The sequence below is a fragment of the Sinohyriopsis cumingii genome, chromosome 3 (assembly GCF_028554795.1).
Source record: "Sinohyriopsis cumingii isolate HCF-2022 chromosome 3, ASM2855479v2, whole genome shotgun sequence".
NCBI classification, from domain to species: Eukaryota; Metazoa; Mollusca; class Bivalvia; order Unionida; family Unionidae; genus Sinohyriopsis; species Sinohyriopsis cumingii.
Window position 1 is genome coordinate 144,101,001 of NC_142963.1, and position 20,940 is coordinate 144,121,940.

General features: G+C 38.2%; 2 non-coding genes across 2 annotated transcripts; both read left to right on the plus strand.

The window, feature by feature from the left end:
• Positions 1-6,996: 6,996 nt before the first annotated feature.
• Trnay-gua (transfer RNA tyrosine (anticodon GUA)) lies at positions 6,997-7,084 on the plus strand. The gene is given in 2 exon segments: positions 6,997-7,033; positions 7,049-7,084. It is a non-coding gene; the product is annotated as a tRNA-Tyr (tRNA).
• An 8,775-nt stretch (positions 7,085-15,859) lies between these two features.
• Positions 15,860-15,947, plus strand: Trnay-gua (transfer RNA tyrosine (anticodon GUA)). The gene is given in 2 exon segments: positions 15,860-15,896; positions 15,912-15,947. It is a non-coding gene; the product is annotated as a tRNA-Tyr (tRNA).
• Positions 15,948-20,940: the final 4,993 nt, after the last annotated feature.

Below are 20,940 nucleotides of genomic sequence, written 5' to 3' on the forward strand. Positions count from 1 at the left end.
TCACCTCTCTCTATCCCTCTGCATCACGTTTAGCTAGACTTTAAATTTGAATGGATGTTTTCCTTCACGCACGCACTTTAGGCATGCAAGTGGGCACAAACCAGTCAGTCTGTCCATCCATCATTTTGAGTCTGGAATGTTTCTAAAGTCACACACTGACGCCATAGAATAACGGGTTAAATGGGTTTTGCAGTGTCTGTGTCGGTGTGTGTGTTTGGTAGAGTTGGTCATTGTAGCTGAGGGCTTAGGTGCTTTCCGAAACAATTCGTCTTCACTCTGTGCTGATCGAATAATGGGTTATCTTCTTCCCTCTGTGTGCATAGTATATATTGGGTTATTATTTCTCCTTCACTCTGTGTGCAAAGTATATATAATGGTTTATTTCTTCACTCTGTGTGGATAGTATCTATTTGTTGTTTTCTTCTTTCCTCTGTGTGGATAGTGTATATTGGGTTATTTTTTCTTCTTCCCTCTGTGTGCATAGTAGATATGAGGTTTGTTTTCTATTTCTCACTTCTGAGTGGATGGTAGATTTGGGGTTTGATTTGTTTTCCTCTTCCCTGTGTGGATAGTAGATATTGTGTTTGTAAGGGTTCACGTAAGTTTGTGCAGATTGTACATCTGGGGATTATGTGCGTTCACGTAAGTTTGTGTGATTAGTAGATATTGTGTTTGTATGCGTTCACGTACGTTTGTGTGGATAGTAGATATTGTGTATGCGTTCGCGGACGTAAATGTGGCTAGTATATTTGGGTGTGTATGCCTTCACGTACATTTGTGTAGATATTAGATATTGTGTTTTTATGTGTTCATGTAAGCTTGTGTGGATTGTACATAAGAGGTTTGTATACGTTCACGTAAGTTTCTGTGGTTAGTAGATATTGTGTTTGTACGCGTTCGCGTACGTTTGTGTGGATAGTAGATATTGTGTATGCGTTCACGTACGTAAATGTGCCTAGTATATTTGGGTGTGTATGCCTTCACGTACATTTGTGTAGATATTAGATATTGTGTTTTTATGTGTTCATGTAAGCTTGTGTGGATTGTACATAAGGGGTTTGTATACGTTCACGTAAGTTTCTGTGGTTAGTAGATATTGTGTTTGTACGCGTTCGCGTACGTTTGTGTGGATAGTAGATATTGTGTATGCGTTCGCGTACGTAAATGTGCCTAGTATATTTGGGTGTGTATGCCTTCACGTACATTTGTGTAGATATTAGATATTGTGTTTGTATGTGTTCACGTAAGTTTCTGTGGATTGTGCATCTGAGGTTTGTATTCGTTCATGTAAGCTTGTGTGCTTAGTAGATATTGTGTTTGTATGCGTTCGCGTCAGTTTGTGTGGATAGTAGATATTGTGTTTGTATGCGTTCGCGTACGTTTGTGTGGATAGTATATTTGGGGTTTGTATGCGTTCGCTTACGTTTGTGTGGGTAGTATATTTGGGGTTTGAATACGTTCACGTACGTTTGTGTGGATAGTGGATAATTTGTTTGTATGCGTTCGCGAACGTTTGTGTGGATAGTATATTTGACTTTCTTTCTCATATTCCCTCTGTGTCGATAGTGTATTTGGGTTTTTGTTTTTCTACATCCTTCTGTGTGGATAGTTTATATGGGTTTTTTTTCCTCTTCTCTGTGTGGAGATATATTTTGGGAGTTGTTTTTTCTCCTTCCCGTTTGTGGATAGTATATTTTCGGCTTGTTTTCTTTACTTTAGTGTGAATAGTAGAGTGTGTGTTTTCTATGCGTTTGCGTACGTTTGTGTGGATATTATAGTGCTTCTATTCGTTTGCGTACATTTGTGTAGATAGTAGAGTCTGTGTTTTCTATGCGTTTGCGTACGTTTGTGTGGATATTATAGTGTTTGTATGCGTTCGCGAACGTTTGTGTGGATAGTATATTTGGGGTTTGTATGCGTTCACGTACGTTTGTGTGGATAGTAGATAGTATATTTGTTTTTTTCTTCATCTTCCTTCTGTGTGGATGGTTGTTGTTGTTGTGGGGTTTAACGCCATTTTTCAGCACACGATAGGCTATGCATGGCGGCCAGTATTAATGGTGGAGGAAGAATCCGGAAAACCCCCGGGAAGAACCACCGACCCACGACAAGCTACTGGCAAGATTTCTCACATACCCACATTGGCCGAATCCTAGACTCGAACCTACACAGAGAGAGGTGAGATGTCAGTGATCCGTAACGGAGAGCGCTTTAGACCACTCGGCCACTCGGCCCCAACCCCACCCCCGTGTGGATGGCATATTTTGGGTTTGTGTTTCTTCTTCCCTTTGTGTAGTGTGTGTGTTCGAGCGCACTCATACGTTTGTGGATGTATGTTTTTGTATGCAGGCGTGCGTTTGGTTTGTGTGTTTGTTTTTATGTGTATGCGTGCGCCCGTACGTTTGTTTGTGTGTGTGTGTGTATTTGTCTTTGTCTTTCCCTATAAAACTCCCTTCATATCTATCAAATTTATTTTACCTACCTACCTACCTACAGTAACGCATATTCAGGTCAGCCTATAGCAACACTGTTGCCATTATTCCCCTAGTGTCCAGTAGAGTGACAGCATTGAAGCTGGAATTTTGGAAACTATAAATATAGACTTGGGTTTTTCCACAGGTTGTAGCTATAGATAGATACTAGGATTTTTAAACAGGAACGTCATACAAGTTGAGGCTAGAAATAGGGGGTTTTTTCAAAGAAATTTCCCACCAGTTGTAGCTATACATTTTAAGCTAACACATAACGAGTATACAACCCCAATATTCCCATGTTCGATTCCCGATGACACCAAAATGGTTCATTCAATCTCCCTATGTTCAATTCCCATTCACGCTATAGTAGCCCATTCATATTCACCATGATAAATTCCCCTTGACGATATAGTGACCCACGACCTTTCAATAACCATTGACGCTATAGTGGCCCACGAAATTTTTAAGGATATGTTAAGAGAGCTGATTAAATAAGAAAAGGAGGAGAAGGAAAATGAAGAAGACATACAGAAGATGAGAGACAGGAATAATTAAATAGAAAAGAAAGAAAAAATTAAAGAAAGAACGAGAAAGACAAGAAACAAAAACAGGAGGAGGAAAAAATGAAAAAAGAAGAACACAACAGCGAGTACAATACTAAGAAAATGGTGGAGTAAAAGAAGAAACTAAAAAAGAAGACAAAAACGATTTGCTGTCTTCCCTAAATATTTGTTGTCGATTTTATAGTTAAGGTATGATATATTGATGTTCATCAATCTATGTATATATTATATATGTCTATATCTATATGTCTACTGTATTTCTCTCTCTCTCTCTCTCTCTCTCTGTCTGTCTGTCTGTCTGTCTCTCTCGATTAGTGCGTATTGAGGTTACATCCTTGCCACATTGGTGTCAGTCCGTAAACAGCCCCAGGGTGATCTGAAAAACCTTGTCCATAAACATCCCCAAGGGGATTTGTAATGTATTTTCCCGCTGTCCGTAAACAGTCGCAATACACTACTGACGTGGTAGCTGAGTTGTCAATGCGTTTGATTCGTAAGCCAATAGCTGTGGGTTCGTTACCCACCCAGGCCAGCCCGAATCGACTTCCTACGTGTGTTCGTGGGACAGACACTTACCGACATTTCTTCAGCATGATATAGCGAACAGTGTATTAAAGGCGACATTCGTCTTCGTTGTCGTAGCAATATATTTAACGCCTATTCAACAAACCGTATATGTGTAACAGGCAGTGATGCAATACAAATCCATCCATTGTTAGAAAAGGAAGACACGAGTATTAAGTACTATATTTTAAGAAATGATTTGTGATATACTTTTGCAATAGGTTCACGTGATAACTCAGTTGGTAGAGCACATGACGATAAAGGAGGTTGATGGCTAACCTTAGGTCATTGGTTCGAATGCGGCTCGCGGGAGCTACGTTTTAATTCTTTAAAGTCTGGTTATATTCATCTGGGAAGCAATCGATTCTTTGGAAGCAGAAAATATTGAAATAATGTTGAATCGATTATTGAATAGTTTTGAATATAATATGAAATAGACAATTAAATGTAACTGGTTAGATAATAGTCTATAATTTCATGGATAATTGAATGAATGGGTAATTGAATTAATGTGGCACGTTATGGCTTTTTCTATTCAGGACAATGGAGTATCGATAACTTCCTTCGTTCATTGATCGCTCTTCCTTGATTCATTTGTGGCGTTTTCCCATCATTGTCGAGGAATGAAAAATAGTATTGTTGGCTATTTCTCTTTTTACACATCATTAGAATCAGCACAAATTGTCAAAGAAGAAAACTACGAACGCTTCATAATGTATTTATGGGAAGGCGTCAAAGGTTAAGGTCATTATTAATGACATTTTCACTAGTTATCATGGATGAAATTTTTCTACCAATCTTCCAATTATCGTGCCAATTATTGTTATTGTGTAAAGATGCTTTAATAATAAGAATGTTTTCCCCAGTTATTATTTATGTAAGGGTATTTGTGTAAAGCATTATTTAGGTCAGTTGTTTCCATCATGTCTCAATTATTCGTGGGACTGCTCTCAGAGAGAGCGAGAGAGAGAGAGAGAGAGAGAGAGAGAGAGAGAGAGAGAGAGAGTAGTATTATTACGGCCTAAGCTTCCGGATGGGTCATTCCTTGCGATTTCGATGGTTACATTGCTGGTGTTCAAGGTAAAGGGTTCGAAGTGCAAGAGAAAGTCAGAATTCTATAGTACACTTTTTTATTGAATTAAAGTAGAGCTCAGTATGGAGAATTACTCTTTAAAATCAAAATAATGATATTCTATTTTGATACTCATACAAAGCTGACCAACCTCATTCGGTTCTGAAATGTATGTCTTTTTAATCTATGGCGTAAAAATCAAAGATATTCAAAATATATTTACAATAGTAGTAATACCAGAATCATTGGTCGTAATGACAAGTGATTAAAAGCTTTACCTTAAATACCGAAATATCACGTTTTGTAACATTAAACCCTTGAGGTTTTAATCGTTTTCGCATGAAATTCGAGTAGGAAACACATTTTGAAAGCTTTTTCTGAATGCATGCTAAGACATCAACTTCCAGGTGATTTTCCAATAACCTACTGCCTAGTTGTGTTAGATTATTTCGTATCATTGTAGAGGTACATCTGACTACCTTTCTATAATACCACCACTTTAGTGTATCATGCATGACCTTAACGCTACAAAGCTCGGAAGTAGGCTACTACCTCCTGCCACGTTAACTCGTCGCCAGGGTTTAATGTGTTAAAGGTATTTTGTTTCTAAACTAGCAATCAAAGAGCATGAAGTTTTCAGGAAGCCTTTTGGTAAGAATAATCTACCATTACAATTCATAATAAAGTACAAACAATATATAAAACATTATAGTTCACACTTTATATTATAGTATAACAAAAATGAATGCTTCAAGAAAGAATAAAATACTTTCCAGCTTTGTTTTCCAAAAACATATAAATGCTTTCTGGCACTAAGAGGATGTCTTTAGACTGTAATGAGATACATTTCATTTATCTTACCTGCAAGATGATGTCTAATTTCATATGCTTTATAGCGTTTTGACCAAGCTCTTTTCTTATAAGCTCTTTGCTTATACACACACACACACACACACACACACACACACACACACACACACACACACACACACACACATTTTCAAGGCTGCAATAACAAGGCACATAGTTTTAACCCTTCAAGCAAGATTCGTTTTCCGGAGATATGGAAAGTTACGAGACTGGTTTTATCACGAATTCCGTTTTTCCAAAACAGTGTTCCCGTCAAAGGTAGCGCCCTCTGGTATATGTCTTCATCCTATATATGTTGTGGAGCGATTTGCTGACGTAAGCTTATTAACCCTAACCTTGTCGTCATGAAACTCTCCTGCTCACCTAGCTTGTAGTACGGTATGAATCACTAATATTTTTCTAGAATGTGAATTTCAGTACTATTGAAGTAGTACAAATTCAGATTGATTCAAAATCATACAAATTTAACTGTTAACAATACGAATGACATTTTGTGCAAATTCCCTCAAAATTCAATCGTAACACGAGAATTGATTGCAATTCGACTTACAATTGATGAAATGTTTAAAGAGTTAAACTGCACGATGATATTACGTTATGCTCGTTGCAGACTGTTATACAGTACTAACAAGCTTCCTTGCAAAATAGATTCATCGCATTCCGTTAATATAATAACTATGGCATGGCACTGAAAAACCCAATGGCAATTTAAGGACCAATCAGTGACCTTTCAAAAAGGCTTATGGACTCCAGATTTGCTTCGGTCCAAATACCATTATTGGGAGTCATATACAGCTTTATAAACTGCCATAAAGCACTAGGCACCATATGCATCCTTTGTGTCACTGGTTTTCAATTTGTCGGATTCTTGGGGGAATATTGTTCGACAATATGTATCCTCTTCTTTGACCATGAGAATTGCCGCCCATTTGCTTTCCATCCAACGTATATGTTCGTGTTTTTATCAGGCACCACTAATGTCCAGTCAAATGTTCCAATTGTATGAACTCCTTTATGACTTTGTTAAAGAGGATGCATTTCCAATCAGTCCTCATTCCAACCGGAATAGAGATTTCCAACTTGCAACACCCAGAATGAGTTCATCCAAGAGAATATGTCATCCACTCTACTAGGAGTCTCTCTGAACGGTTGATGCAAAGACATTGTAATGGCGCTTCATGGACACTGTGACAGATCATGAGTTTATTTATACAGATTGTAATACATATTTTGTATTATAATATAGATACGCAGTCTAATAATGCCATTATACGGCAATGCATTTTTAGGATTAGTCAGCGATGCAGAACCAATCCATCAACTGTCAAACAGTTGTGTCACCAGCCAACAATGATCGTTCTCGCGAGACAAGACAAGGAACATGCAATACGTAACATAACTCAGGAAATAGTACGAGGTATAATTCATATGACATATGTTGTTCTCATATGATCCCGTGATAGCTCAGTTGGTAGAGCGGAGGACTGTAGAAAAAGTTGAAAGCTATCCTTAGGTCGCCGGTTCAAATCCGGCTCGCGGGATTTACGTTTTTTGTAGTTTTAAATATCAAACCTGGAAACAAGGAATACTGGAATATACTAGAACAATATTGAATCGATAACCGAAAATTATTAAATGGATAACTAACTTAAGGATCTCGGTCTTTCTTAAATATGCATCGTATGTGTCTTTGGTTCTCTAATTGTCACGTTCTTGGAAATAGTGTTAGACACGTTGTATCTTCGCCTTTAATTATGAGAATTTTGTCGCCTATTTACTTTGCATCCTGCACATATCTACATGTTTCTTTCAGCCACTAATAATGTCCAGTCAAACTTGTTCCATTATGTTGACACGTCGACAATGTGTTCTCATTTAATCAACTTTGAGACTTATCCCGACTTCCATAGTTGAGAAATTGTGTGCCATTTTAAAAAGACTATAACAAAACCACCTCCACCTACCCACCCACAAAAATGCAGCAAATAATCAGTACGAAGCGGAGATTCCAAAAACATCATGTCAAGGAACGACAACAGAATAGTTTGACAGCTATTTAAATATAGTATAATACAATTAAAGTAGTCCACCTCTTGAACGGCTCCCCCTGACCAGCGGCCATCCGGCTCTTACAGCCATAATCCCTTGTCACCGACGAATTTGTATTCGAAAATACCCTTCAAGAACGGCCACCCCTCTAAAGCGACCAGCGGCCAACATATTAGTACAAAAACGTAAAATGTTCCCCTCAGGAGCCACCACATTTTGTTTTCTTCAAATGTATCCAAAACCAATAATTAATTCATATCGTGACGTAAGGTAAGTAATCAGATTAACTCTGTCGTTGATACATGTCTCCCAATGTTAAGTTTCCGTTGCTGAAAGAAGTCTTGAATAAAGTACATGTAACACTAAGATTAATATTATATTATTGTCTATATTGTTCAAATTTAAACGATGTTCCTACATGATCGAGAAAAGTGGAGCACACAACCTGAATGCACTGATAAATAAGGAATTTTCCAGTGCCGGTCCCTGCCTGCACAAATACCTTTCACTCACATACACCTGTAATGGCTTCGCTCTTGTACATAGTCATATTTTCGATGTTAAAGTTACAAAGTATCCTTTGTAGGTCAATTGCCACACAGTTTTTGGCCGATGTACATTGCATCACGCTAATGGTTAGTTGCCATTACATACCAAGGGAGGCAACACATGAAATCCATGGTTCTTGTAATAAGTTTTTGTAGTCCTCCACAGTTTGAATACTGTCATTGATTTCCTTCCATGGAACCTGTTGTATCTCTACTGATAAAAGTCGTGGCCCGCTAGCCCGTTTTTATACCTCTGTTTGTTGGAGGCAATTAGTGTTACTTCCTGCACAAAACTGATCGTATCCCAGTGGCGAATCTAAATGGTTTAGCCACTAACTTGCACATGACATATCGTTCTGAAGGTTCCTCTAGAACTAAGTGTACATTTTTAAAAAATATTTTTGTAACCCTCTAACTCTTTCTCTGGATGGGTGGAAAGGCCATAGAAAGGTAAGGACAGTGCGGAGACCATTGAGTATGTTGCAAAATAGCTGAATCTTTATAGATACATCGATACATTCGGAACTTCAGGCCACAAGAGAGGGGTTAGGAAGAAGAAAACATTGATGAGAAAGAACTTGTGCCAGTGAAGAGGTGGAAATGGAAAAATTGACAATTTGATGCGTTGCCCTGATGTGAAATTTCATACTAACTTCTAAAAGAGACCTGACCAGAAAGAGAACGTTAGTGTCTCTTGGTCTTGACTTTTTATAATAAGGATGGTGTATTTTGTTTTGATTGACAATATATGAATTTGTGCTCTTTCACCTCTCTCTATCCCTCTGCATCACGTTTAGCTAGACTTTAAATTTGAATGGATGTTTTCCTTCACGCACGCACTTTTAGGCATGGAAGTGGGCACAAACCAGTCAGTCTGTCCATCCATCATTTTGAGTCTGGAATGTTTCTAAAGTCACACACTGACGCCATAGAATAACGGGTTAAATGGGTTTTGCAGTGTCTGTGTCGGTGTGTGTGTTTGGTAGAGTTGGTCATTGTAGCTGAGGGCTTAGGTGCTTTCCGAAACAATTCGTCTTCACTCTGTGCTGATCGAATAATGGGTTATCTTCTTCCCTCTGTGTGCATAGTATATATTGGGTTATTATTTCTCCTTCACTCTGTGTGCAAAGTATATATAATGGTTTATTTCTTCACTCTGTGTGGATAGTATCTATTTGTTGTTTTCTTCTTTCCTCTGTGTGGATAGTGTATATTGGGTTATTTTTTCTTCTTCCCTCTGTGTGCATAGTAGATATGAGGTTTGTTTTCTATTTCTCGCTTCTGAGCGGATGGTAGATTTGGGGTTTGATTTGTTTTCCTCTTCCCTGTGTGGATAGTAGATATTGTGTTTGTAAGGGTTCACGTAAGTTTGTGCAGATTGTACATCTGGGGATTATGTGCGTTCACGTAAGTTTGTGTGATTAGTAGATATTGTGTTTGTATGCGTTCACGTACGTTTGTGTGGATAGTAGATATTGTGTATGCGTTCGCGGACGTAAATGTGGCTAGTATATTTGGGTGTGTATGCCTTCACGTACATTTGTGTAGATATTAGATATTGTGTTTTTATGTGTTCATGTAAGCTTGTGTGGATTGTACATAAGAGGTTTGTATACGTTCACGTAAGTTTCTGTGGTTAGTAGATATTGTGTTTGTACGCGTTCGCGTACGTTTGTGTGGATAGTAGATATTGTGTATGCGTTCACGTACGTAAATGTGCCTAGTATATTTGGGTGTGTATGCCTTCACGTACATTTGTGTAGATATTAGATATTGTGTTTTTATGTGTTCATGTAAGCTTGTGTGGATTGTACATAAGGGGTTTGTATACGTTCACGTAAGTTTCTGTGGTTAGTAGATATTGTGTTTGTACGCGTTCGCGTACGTTTGTGTGGATAGTAGATATTGTGTATGCGTTCGCGTACGTAAATGTGCCTAGTATATTTGGGTGTGTATGCCTTCACGTACATTTGTGTAGATATTAGATATTGTGTTTGTATGTGTTCACGTAAGTTTCTGTGGATTGTGCATCTGAGGTTTGTTTTCGTTCATGTAAGTTTGTGTGCTTAGTAGATATTGTGTTTGTATGCGTTCGCGTCAGTTTGTGTGGATAGTAGATATTGTGTTTGTATGCGTTCGCGTACGTTTGTGTGGATAGTATATTTGGGGTTTGTATGCGTTCGCTTACGTTTGTGTGGGTAGTATATTTGGGGTTTGAATACGTTCACGTACGTTTGTGTGGATAGTGGATAATTTGTTTGTATGCGTTCGCGAACGTTTGTGTGGATAGTATATTTGACTTTCTTTCTCATATTCCCTCTGTGTCGATAGTGTATTTGGGTTTTTGTTTTTCTACATCCTTCTGTGTGGATAGTTTATATGGTTTTTTTTCCCTCTTCTCTGTGTGGAGATATATTTTGGGAGTTGTTTTTTCTCCTTCCCGTTTGTGGATAGTATATTTTCGGCTTGTTTTCTTTACTTTAGTGTGAATAGTAGAGTGTGTGTTTTCTATGCGTTTGCGTACGTTTGTGTGGATATTATAGTGCTTCTATTCGTTTGCGTACATTTGTGTAGATAGTAGAGTCTGTGTTTTCTATGCGTTTGCGTACGTTTGTGTGGATATTATAGTGTTTGTATGCGTTCGCGTACGTTTGTGTGGATAGTATATTTGGGGTTTGTATGCGTTCACGTACGTTTGTGTGGATAGTAGATAGTATATTTGTTTTTTTCTTCATCTTCCTTCTGTGTGGATGGTTGTTGTTGTTGTGGGGTTTAACGCCATTTTTCAGCACACGATAGGCTATGCATGGCGGCCAGTATTAATGGTGGAGGAAGAATCCGGAAAACCCCCGGGAAGAACCACCGACCCACGACAAGCTACTGGCAAGATTTCTCACATACCCACATTGGCCGAATCCTAGACTCGAACCTACACAGAGAGAGGTGAGATGTCAGTGATCCGTAACGGAGAGCGCTTTAGACCACTCGGCCACTCGGCCCCAACCCCACCCCCGTGTGGATGGCATATTTTGGGTTTGTGTTTCTTCTTCCCTTTGTGTAGTGTGTGTGTTCGAGCGCACTCATACGTTTGTGGATGTATGTTTTTGTATGCAGGCGTGCGTTTGGTTTGTGTGTTTGTTTTTATGTGTATGCGTGCGCCCGTACGTTTGTTTGTGTGTGTGTGTGTATTTGTCTTTGTCTTTCCCTATAAAACTCCCTTCATATCTATCAAATTTATTTTATCTACCTACCTACCTACAGTAACGCATATTCAGGTCAGCCTATAGCAACACTGTTGCCATTATTCCCCTAGTGTCCAGTAGAGTGACAGCATTGAAGCTGGAATTTTGGAAACTATAAATATAGACTTGGGTTTTTCCACAGGTTGTAGCTATAGATAGATACTAGGATTTTTAAACAGGAACGTCATACAAGTTGAGGCTAGAAATAGGGGGTTTTTTCAAAGAAATTTCCCACCAGTTGTAGCTATACATTTTAAGCTAACACATAACGAGTATACAACCCCAATATTCCCATGTTCGATTCCCGATGACACCAAAATGGTTCATTCAATCTCCCTATGTTCAATTCCCATTCACGCTATAGTAGCCCATTCATATTCACCATGATAAATTCCCCTTGACGATATAGTGACCCACGACCTTTCAATAACCATTGACGCTATAGTGGCCCACGACATTTTTAAGGATATGTTAAGAGAGCTGATTAAATAAGAAAAGGAGGAGAAGGAAAATGAAGAAGACATACAGAAGATGAGAGACAGGAATAATTAAATAGAAAAGAAAGAAAAAATTAAAGAAAGAACGAGAAAGACAAGAAACAAAAACAGGAGGAGGAAAAAATGAAAAAAGAAGAACACAACAGCGAGTACAATACTAAGAAAATGGTGGAGTAAAAGAAGAAACTAAAAAAGAAGACAAAAACGATTTGCTGTCTTCCCTAAATATTTGTTGTCGATTTTATAGTTAAGGTATGATATATTGATGTTCATCAATCTATGTATATATTATATATGTCTATATCTATATGTCTACTGTATTTCTCTCTCTCTCTCTCTCTCTCTCTGTCTGTCTGTCTGTCTGTCTCTCTCGATTAGTGCGTATTGAGGTTACATCCTTGCCACATTGGTGTCAGTCCGTAAACAGCCCCAGGGTGATCTGAAAAACCTTGTCCATAAACATCCCCAAGGGGATTTGTAATGTATTTTCCCGCTGTCCGTAAACAGTCGCAATACACTACTGACGTGGTAGCTGAGTTGTCAATGCGTTTGATTCGTAAGCCAATAGCTGTGGGTTCGTTACCCACCCAGGCCAGCCCGAATCGACTTCCTACGTGTGTTCGTGGGACAGACACTTACCGACATTTCTTCAGCATGATATAGCGAACAGTGTATTAAAGGCGACATTCGTCTTCGTTGTCGTAGCAATATATTTAACGCCTATTCAACAAACCGTATATGTGTAACAGGCAGTGATGCAATACAAATCCATCCATTGTTAGAAAAGGAAGACACGAGTATTAAGTACTATATTTTAAGAAATGATTTGTGATATACTTTTGCAATAGGTTCACGTGATAACTCAGTTGGTAGAGCACATGACGATAAAGGAGGTTGATGGCTAACCTTAGGTCATTGGTTCGAATGCGGCTCGCGGGAGCTACGTTTTAATTCTTTAAAGTCTGGTTATATTCATCTGGGAAGCAATCGATTCTTTGGAAGCAGAAAATATTGAAATAATGTTGAATCGATTATTGAATAGTTTTGAATATAATATGAAATAGACAATTAAATGTAACTGGTTAGATAATAGTCTATAATTTCATGGATAATTGAATGAATGGGTAATTGAATTAATGTGGCACGTTATGGCTTTTTCTATTCAGGACAATGGAGTATCGATAACTTCCTTCGTTCATTGATCGCTCTTCCTTGATTCATTTGTGGCGTTTTCCCATCATTGTCGAGGAATGAAAAATAGTATTGTTGGCTATTTCTCTTTTTACACATCATTAGAATCAGCACAAATTGTCATAATGTATTTATGGGAAGGCGTCAAAGGTTAAGGTCATTATTAATGACATTTTCACTAGTTATCATGGATGAAATTTTTCTACCAATCTTCCAATTATCGTGCCAATTATTGTTATTGTGTAAAGATGCTTTAATAATAAGAATGTTTTCCCCAGTTATTATTTATGTAAGGGTATTTGTGTAAAGCATTATTTAGGTCAGTTGTTTCCATCATGTCTCGATTATTCGTGGGACTGCTCTCAGAGAGAGCGAGAGAGAGAGAGAGAGAGAGAGAGAGAGAGAGAGAGAGAGAGAGTAGTATTATTACGGCCTAAGCTTCCGGATGGGTCATTCCTTGCGATTTCGATGGTTACATTGCTGGTGTTCAAGGTAAAGGGTTCGAAGTGCAAGAGAAAGTCAGAATTCTATAGTACACTTTTTTATTGAATTAAAGTAGAGCTCAGTATGGAGAATTACTCTTTAAAATCAAAATATAGATATTCTATTTTGATACTCATACAAAGCTGACCAACCTCATTCGGTTCTGAAATGTATGTCTTTTTAATCTATGGCGTAAAAATCAAAGATATTCAAAATATATTTACAATAGTAGTAATACCAGAATCATTGGTCGTAATGACAAGTGATTAAAAGCTTTACCTTAAATACCGAAATATCACGTTTTGTAACATTAAACCCTTGAGGTTTTAATCGTTTTCGCATGAAATTCGAGTAGGAAACACATTTTGAAAGCTTTTTCTGAATGCATGCTAAGACATCAACTTCCAGGTGATTTTCCAATAACCTACTGCCTAGTTGTGTTAGATTATTTCGTATCATTGTAGAGGTACATCTGACTACCTTTCTATAATACCACCACTTTAGTGTATCATGCATGACCTTAACGCTACAAAGCTCGGAAGTAGGCTACTACCTCCTGCCACGTTAACTCGTCGCCAGGGTTTAATGTGTTAAAGGTATTTTGTTTCTAAACTAGCAATCAAAGAGCATGAAGTTTTCAGGAAGCCTTTTGGTAAGAATAATCTACCATTACAATTCATAATAAAGTACAAACAATATATAAAACATTATAGTTCACACTTTATATTATAGTATAACAAAAATGAATGCTTCAAGAAAGAATAAAATACTTTCCAGCTTTGTTTTCCAAAAACATATAAATGCTTTCTGGCACTAAGAGGATGTCTTTAGACTGTAATGAGATACATTTCATTTATCTTACCTGCAAGATGATGTCTAATTTCATATGCTTTATAGCGTTTTGACCAAGCTCTTTTCTTATAAGCTCTTTGCTTATACACACACACACACACACACACACACACACACACACACACACATTTTCAAGGCTGCAATAACAAGGCACATAGTTTTAACCCTTCAAGCAAGATTCGTTTTCCGGAGATATGGAAAGTTACGAGACTGGTTTTATCACGAATTCCGTTTTTCCAAAACAGTGTTCCCGTCAAAGGTAGCGCCCTCTGGTATATGTCTTCATCCTATATATGTTGTGGAGCGATTTGCTGACGTAAGCTTATTAACCCTAACCTTGTCGTCATGAAACTCTCCTGCTCACCTAGCTTGTAGTACAGTATGAATCACTAATATTTTTCTAGAATGTGAATTTCAGTTCTATTGAAGTAGTACAAATTCAGATTGATTCAAAATCATACAAATTTAACTGTTAACAATACGAATGACATTTTGTGCAAATTCCCTCAAAATTCAATCGTAACACGAGAATTGATTGCAATTCGACTTACAATTGATGAAATGTTTAAAGAGTTAAACTGCACGATGATATTACGTTATGCTCGTTGCAGACTGTTATACAGTACTAACAAGCTTCCTTGCAAAATAGATTCATCGCATTCCGTTAATATAATAACTATGGCATGGCACTGAAAAACCCAATGGCAATTTAAGGACCAATCAGTGACCTTTCAAAAAGGCTTATGGACTCCAGATTTGCTTCGGTCCAAATACCATTATTGGGAGTCATATACAGCTTTATAAACTGCCATAAAGCACTAGGCACCATATGCATCCTTTGTGTCACTGGTTTTCAATTTGTCGGATTCTTGGGGGAATATTGTTCGACAATATGTATCCTCTTCTTTGACCATGAGAATTGCCGCCCATTTGCTTTCCATCCAACGTATATGTTCGTGTTTTTATCAGGCACCACTAATGTCCAGTCAAATGTTCCAATTGTATGAACTCCTTTATGACTTTGTTAAAGAGGATGCATTTCCAATCAGTCCTCATTCCAACCGGAATAGAGATTTCCAACTTGCAACACCCAGAATGAGTTCATCCAAGAGAATATGTCATCCACTCTACTAGGAGTCTCTCTGAACGGTTGATGCAAAGACATTGTAATGGCGCTTCATGGACACTGTGACAGATCATGAGTTTATTTATACAGATTGTAATACATATTTTGTATTATAATATAGATACGCAGTCTAATAATGCCATTATACGGCAATGCATTTTTAGGATTAGTCAGCGATGCAGAACCAATCCATCAACTGTCAAACAGTTGTGTCACCAGCCAACAATGATCGTTCTCGCGAGACAAGACAAGGAACATGCAATACGTAACATAACTCAGGAAATAGTACGAGGTATAATTCATATGACATATGTTGTTCTCATATGATCCCGTGATAGCTCAGTTGGTAGAGCGGAGGACTGTAGAAAAAGTTGAAAGCTATCCTTAGGTCGCCGGTTCAAATCCGGCTCGCGGGATTTACGTTTTTTGTAGTTTTAAATATCAAACCTGGAAACAAGGAATACTGGAATATACTAGAACAATATTGAATCGATAACCGAAAATTATTAAATGGATAACTAACTTAAGGATCTCGGTCTTTCTTAAATATGCATCGTATGTGTCTTTGGTTCTCTAATTGTCACGTTCTTGGAAATAGTGTTAGACACGTTGTATCTTCGCCTTTAATTATGAGAATTTTGTCGCCTATTTACTTTGCATCCTGCACATATCTACATGTTTCTTTCAGCCACTAATAATGTCCAGTCAAACTTGTTCCATTATGTTGACACGTCGACAATGTGTTCTCATTTAATCAACTTTGAGACTTATCCCGACTTCCATAGTTGAGAAATTGTGTGCCATTTTAAAAAGACTATAACAAAACCACCTCCACCTACCCACCCACAAAAATGCAGCAAATAATCAGTACGAAGCGGAGATTCCAAAAACATCATGTCAAGGAACGACAACAGAATAGTTTGACAGCTATTTAAATATAGTATAATACAATTAAAGTAGTCCACCTCTTGAACGGCTCCCCCTGACCAGCGGCCATCCGGCTCTTACAGCCATAATCCCTTGTCACCGACGAATTTGTATTCGAAAATACCCTTCAAGAACGGCCACCCCTCTAAAGCGACCAGCGGCCAACATATTAGTACAAAAACGTAAAATGTTCCCCTCAGGAGCCACCACATTTTGTTTTCTTCAAATGTATCCAAAACCAATAATTAATTCATATCGTGACGTAAGGTAAGTAATCAGATTAACTCTGTCGTTGATACATGTCTCCCAATGTTAAGTTTCCGTTGCTGAAAGAAGTCTTGAATAAAGTACATGTAACACTAAGATTAATATTATATTATTGTCTATATTGTTCAAATTTAAACGATGTTCCTACATGATCGAGAAAAGTGGAGCACACAACCTGAATGCACTGATAAATAAGGAATTTTCCAGTGCCGGTCCCTGCCTGCACAAATACCTTTCACTCACATACACCTGTAATGGCTTCGCTCTTGTACATAGTCATATTTTCGATGTTAAAGTTACAAAGTATCCTTTGTAGGTCAATTGCCACACAGTTTTTGGCCGATGTACATTGCATCACGCTAATGGTTAGTTGCCATTACATACCAAGGGAGGCAACACATGAAATCCATGGTTCTTGTAATAAGTTTTTGTAGTCCTCCACAGTTTGAATACTGTCATTGATTTCCTTCCATGGAACCTGTTGTATCTCTACTGATAAAAGTCGTGGCCCGCTAGCCCGTTTTTATACCTCTGTTTGTTGGAGGCAATTAGTGTTACTTCCTGCACAAAACTGATCGTATCCCAGTGGCGAATCTAAATGGTTTAGCCACTAACTTGCACATGACATATCGTTCTGAAGGTTCCTCTAGAACTAAGTGTACATTTTTAAAAAATATTTTTGTAACCCTCTAACTCTTTCTCTGGATGGGTGGAAAGGCCATAGAAAGGTAAGGACAGTGCGGAGACCATTGAGTATGTTGCAAAATAGCTGAATCTTTATAGATACATCGATACATTCGGAACTTCAGGCCACAAGAGAGGGGTTAGGAAGAAGAAAACATTGATGAGAAAGAACTTGTGCCAGTGAAGAGGTGGAAATGGAAAAATTGACAATTTGATGCGTTGCCCTGATGTGAAATTTCATACTAACTTCTAAAAGAGACCTGACCAGAAAGAGAACGTTAGTGTCTCTTGGTCTTGACTTTTTATAATAAGGATGGTGTATTTTGTTTTGATTGACAATATATGAATTTGTGCTCTTTCACCTCTCTCTATCCCTCTGCATCACGTTTAGCTAGACTTTAAATTTGAATGGATGTTTTCCTTCACGCACGCACTTTTAGGCATGGAAGTGGGCACAAACCAGTCAGTCTGTCCATCCATCATTTTGAGTCTGGAATGTTTCTAAAGTCACACACTGACGCCATAGAATAACGGGTTAAATGGGTTTTGCAGTGTCTGTGTCGGTGTGTGTGTTTGGTAGAGTTGGTCATTGTAGCTGAGGGCTTAGGTGCTTTCCGAAACAATTCGTCTTCACTCTGTGCTGATCGAATAATGGGTTATCTTCTTCCCTCTGTGTGCATAGTATATATTGGGTTATTATTTCTCCTTCACTCTGTGTGCAAAGTATATATAATGGTTTATTTCTTCACTCTGTGTGGATAGTATCTATTTGTTGTTTTCTTCTTTCCTCTGTGTGGATAGTGTATATTGGGTTATTTTTTCTTCTTCCCTCTGTGTGCATAGTAGATATGAGGTTTGTTTTCTATTTCTCACTTCTGAGCGGATGGTAGATTTGGGGTTTGATTTGTTTTCCTCTTCCCTGTGTGGATAGTAGATATTGTGTTTGTAAGGGTTCACGTAAGTTTGTGCAGATTGTACATCTGGGGATTATGTGCGTTCACGTAAGTTTGTGTGATTAGTAGATATTGTGTTTGTATGCGTTCACGTACGTTTGTGTGGATAGTAGATATTGTGTATGCGTTCGCGGACGTAAATGTGGCTAGTATATTTGGGTGTGTATGCCTTCACGTACATTTGTGTAGATATTAGATATTGTGTTTTTATGTGTTCATGTAAGCTTGTGTGGATTGTACATAAGAGGTTTGTATACGTTCACGTAAGTTTCTGTGGTTAGTAGATATTGTGTTTGTACGCGTTCGCGTACGTTTGTGTGGATAGTAGATATTGTGTATGCGTTCACGTACGTAAATGTGCCTAGTATATTTGGGTGTGTATGCCTTCACGTACATTTGTGTAGATATTAGATATTGTGTTTTTATGTGTTCATGTAAGCTTGTGTGGATTGTACATAAGGGGTTTGTATACGTTCACGTAAGTTTCTGTGGTTAGTAGATATTGTGTTTGTACGCGTTCGCGTACGTTTGTGTGGATAGTAGATATTGTGTATGCGTTCGCGTACGTAAATGTGCCTAGTATATTTGGGTGTGTATGCCTTCACGTACATTTGTGTAGATATTAGATATTGTGTTTGTATGTGTTCACGTAAGTTTCTGTGGATTGTGCATCTGAGGTTTGTTTTCGTTCATGTAAGTTTGTGTGCTTAGTAGATATTGTGTTTGTATGCGTTCGCGTCAGTTTGTGTGGATAGTAGATATTGTGTTTGTATGCGTTCGCGTACGTTTGTGTGGATAGTATATTTGGGGTTTGTATGCGTTCGCTTACGTTTGTGTGGGTAGTATATTTGGGGTTTGAATACGTTCACGTACGTTTGTGTGGATAGTGGATAATTTGTTTGTATGCGTTCGCGAACGTTTGTGTGGATAGTATATTTGACTTTCTTTCTCATATTCCCTCTGTGTCGATAGTGTATTTGGGTTTTTGTTTTTCTACATCCTTCTGTGTGGATAGTTTATATGGTTTTTTTTCCCTCTTCTCTGTGTGGAGATATATTTTGGGAGTTGTTTTTTCTCCTTCCCGTTTGTGGATAGTATATTTTCGGCTTGTTTTCTTTACTTTAGTGTGAATAGTAGAGTGTGTGTTTTCTATGCGTTTGCGTACGTTTGTGTGGATATTATAGTGCTTCTATTCGTTTGCGTACATTTGTGTAGATAGTAGAGTCTGTGTTTTCTATGCGTTTGCGTACGTTTGTGTGGATATTATAGTGTTTGTATGCGTTCGCGTACGTTTGTGTGGATAGTATATTTGGGGTTTGTATGCGTTCACGTACGTTTGTGTGGATAGTAGATAGTATATTTGTTTTTTTCTTCATCTTCCTTCTGTGTGGATGGTTGTTGTTGTTGTGGGGTTTAACGCCATTTTTCAGCACACGATAGGCTATGCATGGCGGCCAGTATTAATGGTGGAGGAAGAATCCGGAAAACCCCCGGGAAGAACCACCGACCCACGACAAGCTACTGGCAAGATTTCTCACATACCCACATTGGCCGAATCCTAGACTCGAACCTACACAGAGAGAGGTGAGATGTCAGTGATCCGTAACGGAGAGCGCTTTAGACCACTCGGCCACTCGGCCCCAACCCCACCCCCGTGTGGATGGCATATTTTGGGTTTGTGTTTCTTCTTCCCTTTGTGTAGTGTGTGTGTTCGAGCGCACTCATACGTTTGTGGATGTATGTTTTTGTATGCAGGCGTGCGTTTGGTTTGTGTGTTTGTTTTTATGTGTATGCGTGCGCCCGTACGTTTGTTTGTGTGTGTGTGTGTATTTGTCTTTGTCTTTCCCTATAAAACTCCCTTCATATCTATCAAATTTATTTTATCTACCTACCTACCTACAGTAACGCATATTCAGGTCAGCCTATAGCAACACTGTTGCCATTATTCCCCTAGTGTCCAGTAGAGTGACAGCATTGAAGCTGGAATTTTGGAAACTATAAATATAGACTTGGGTTTTTCCACAGGTTGTAGCTATAGATAGATACTAGGATTTTTAAACAGGAACGTCATACAAGTTGAGGCTAGAAATAGGGGGTTTTTTCAAAGAAATTTCCCACCAGTTGTAGCTGTACATTTTAAGCTAACACATAACGAGTATACAACCCCAATATTCCCATGTTCGATTCCCGATGACACCAAAATGGTTCATTCAATCTCCCTATGTTCAATTCCCATTCACGCTATAGTAGCCCATTCATATTCACCATGATAAATTCCCCTTGACGATATAGTGACCCACGACCTTTCAATAACCATTGACGCTATAGTGGCCCACGACATTTTTAAGGATATGTTAAGAGAGCTGATTAAATAAGAAAAGGAGGAGAAGGAAAATGAAGAAGACATACAGAAGATGAGAGACAGGAATAATTAAATAGAAAAGAAAGAAAAAATTAAAGAAAGAACGAGAAAGACAAGAAACAAAAACAGGAGGAGGAAAAAATGAAAAAAGAAGAACACAACAGCGAGTACAATACTAAGAAAATGGTGGAGTAAAAGAAGAAACTAAAAAAGAAG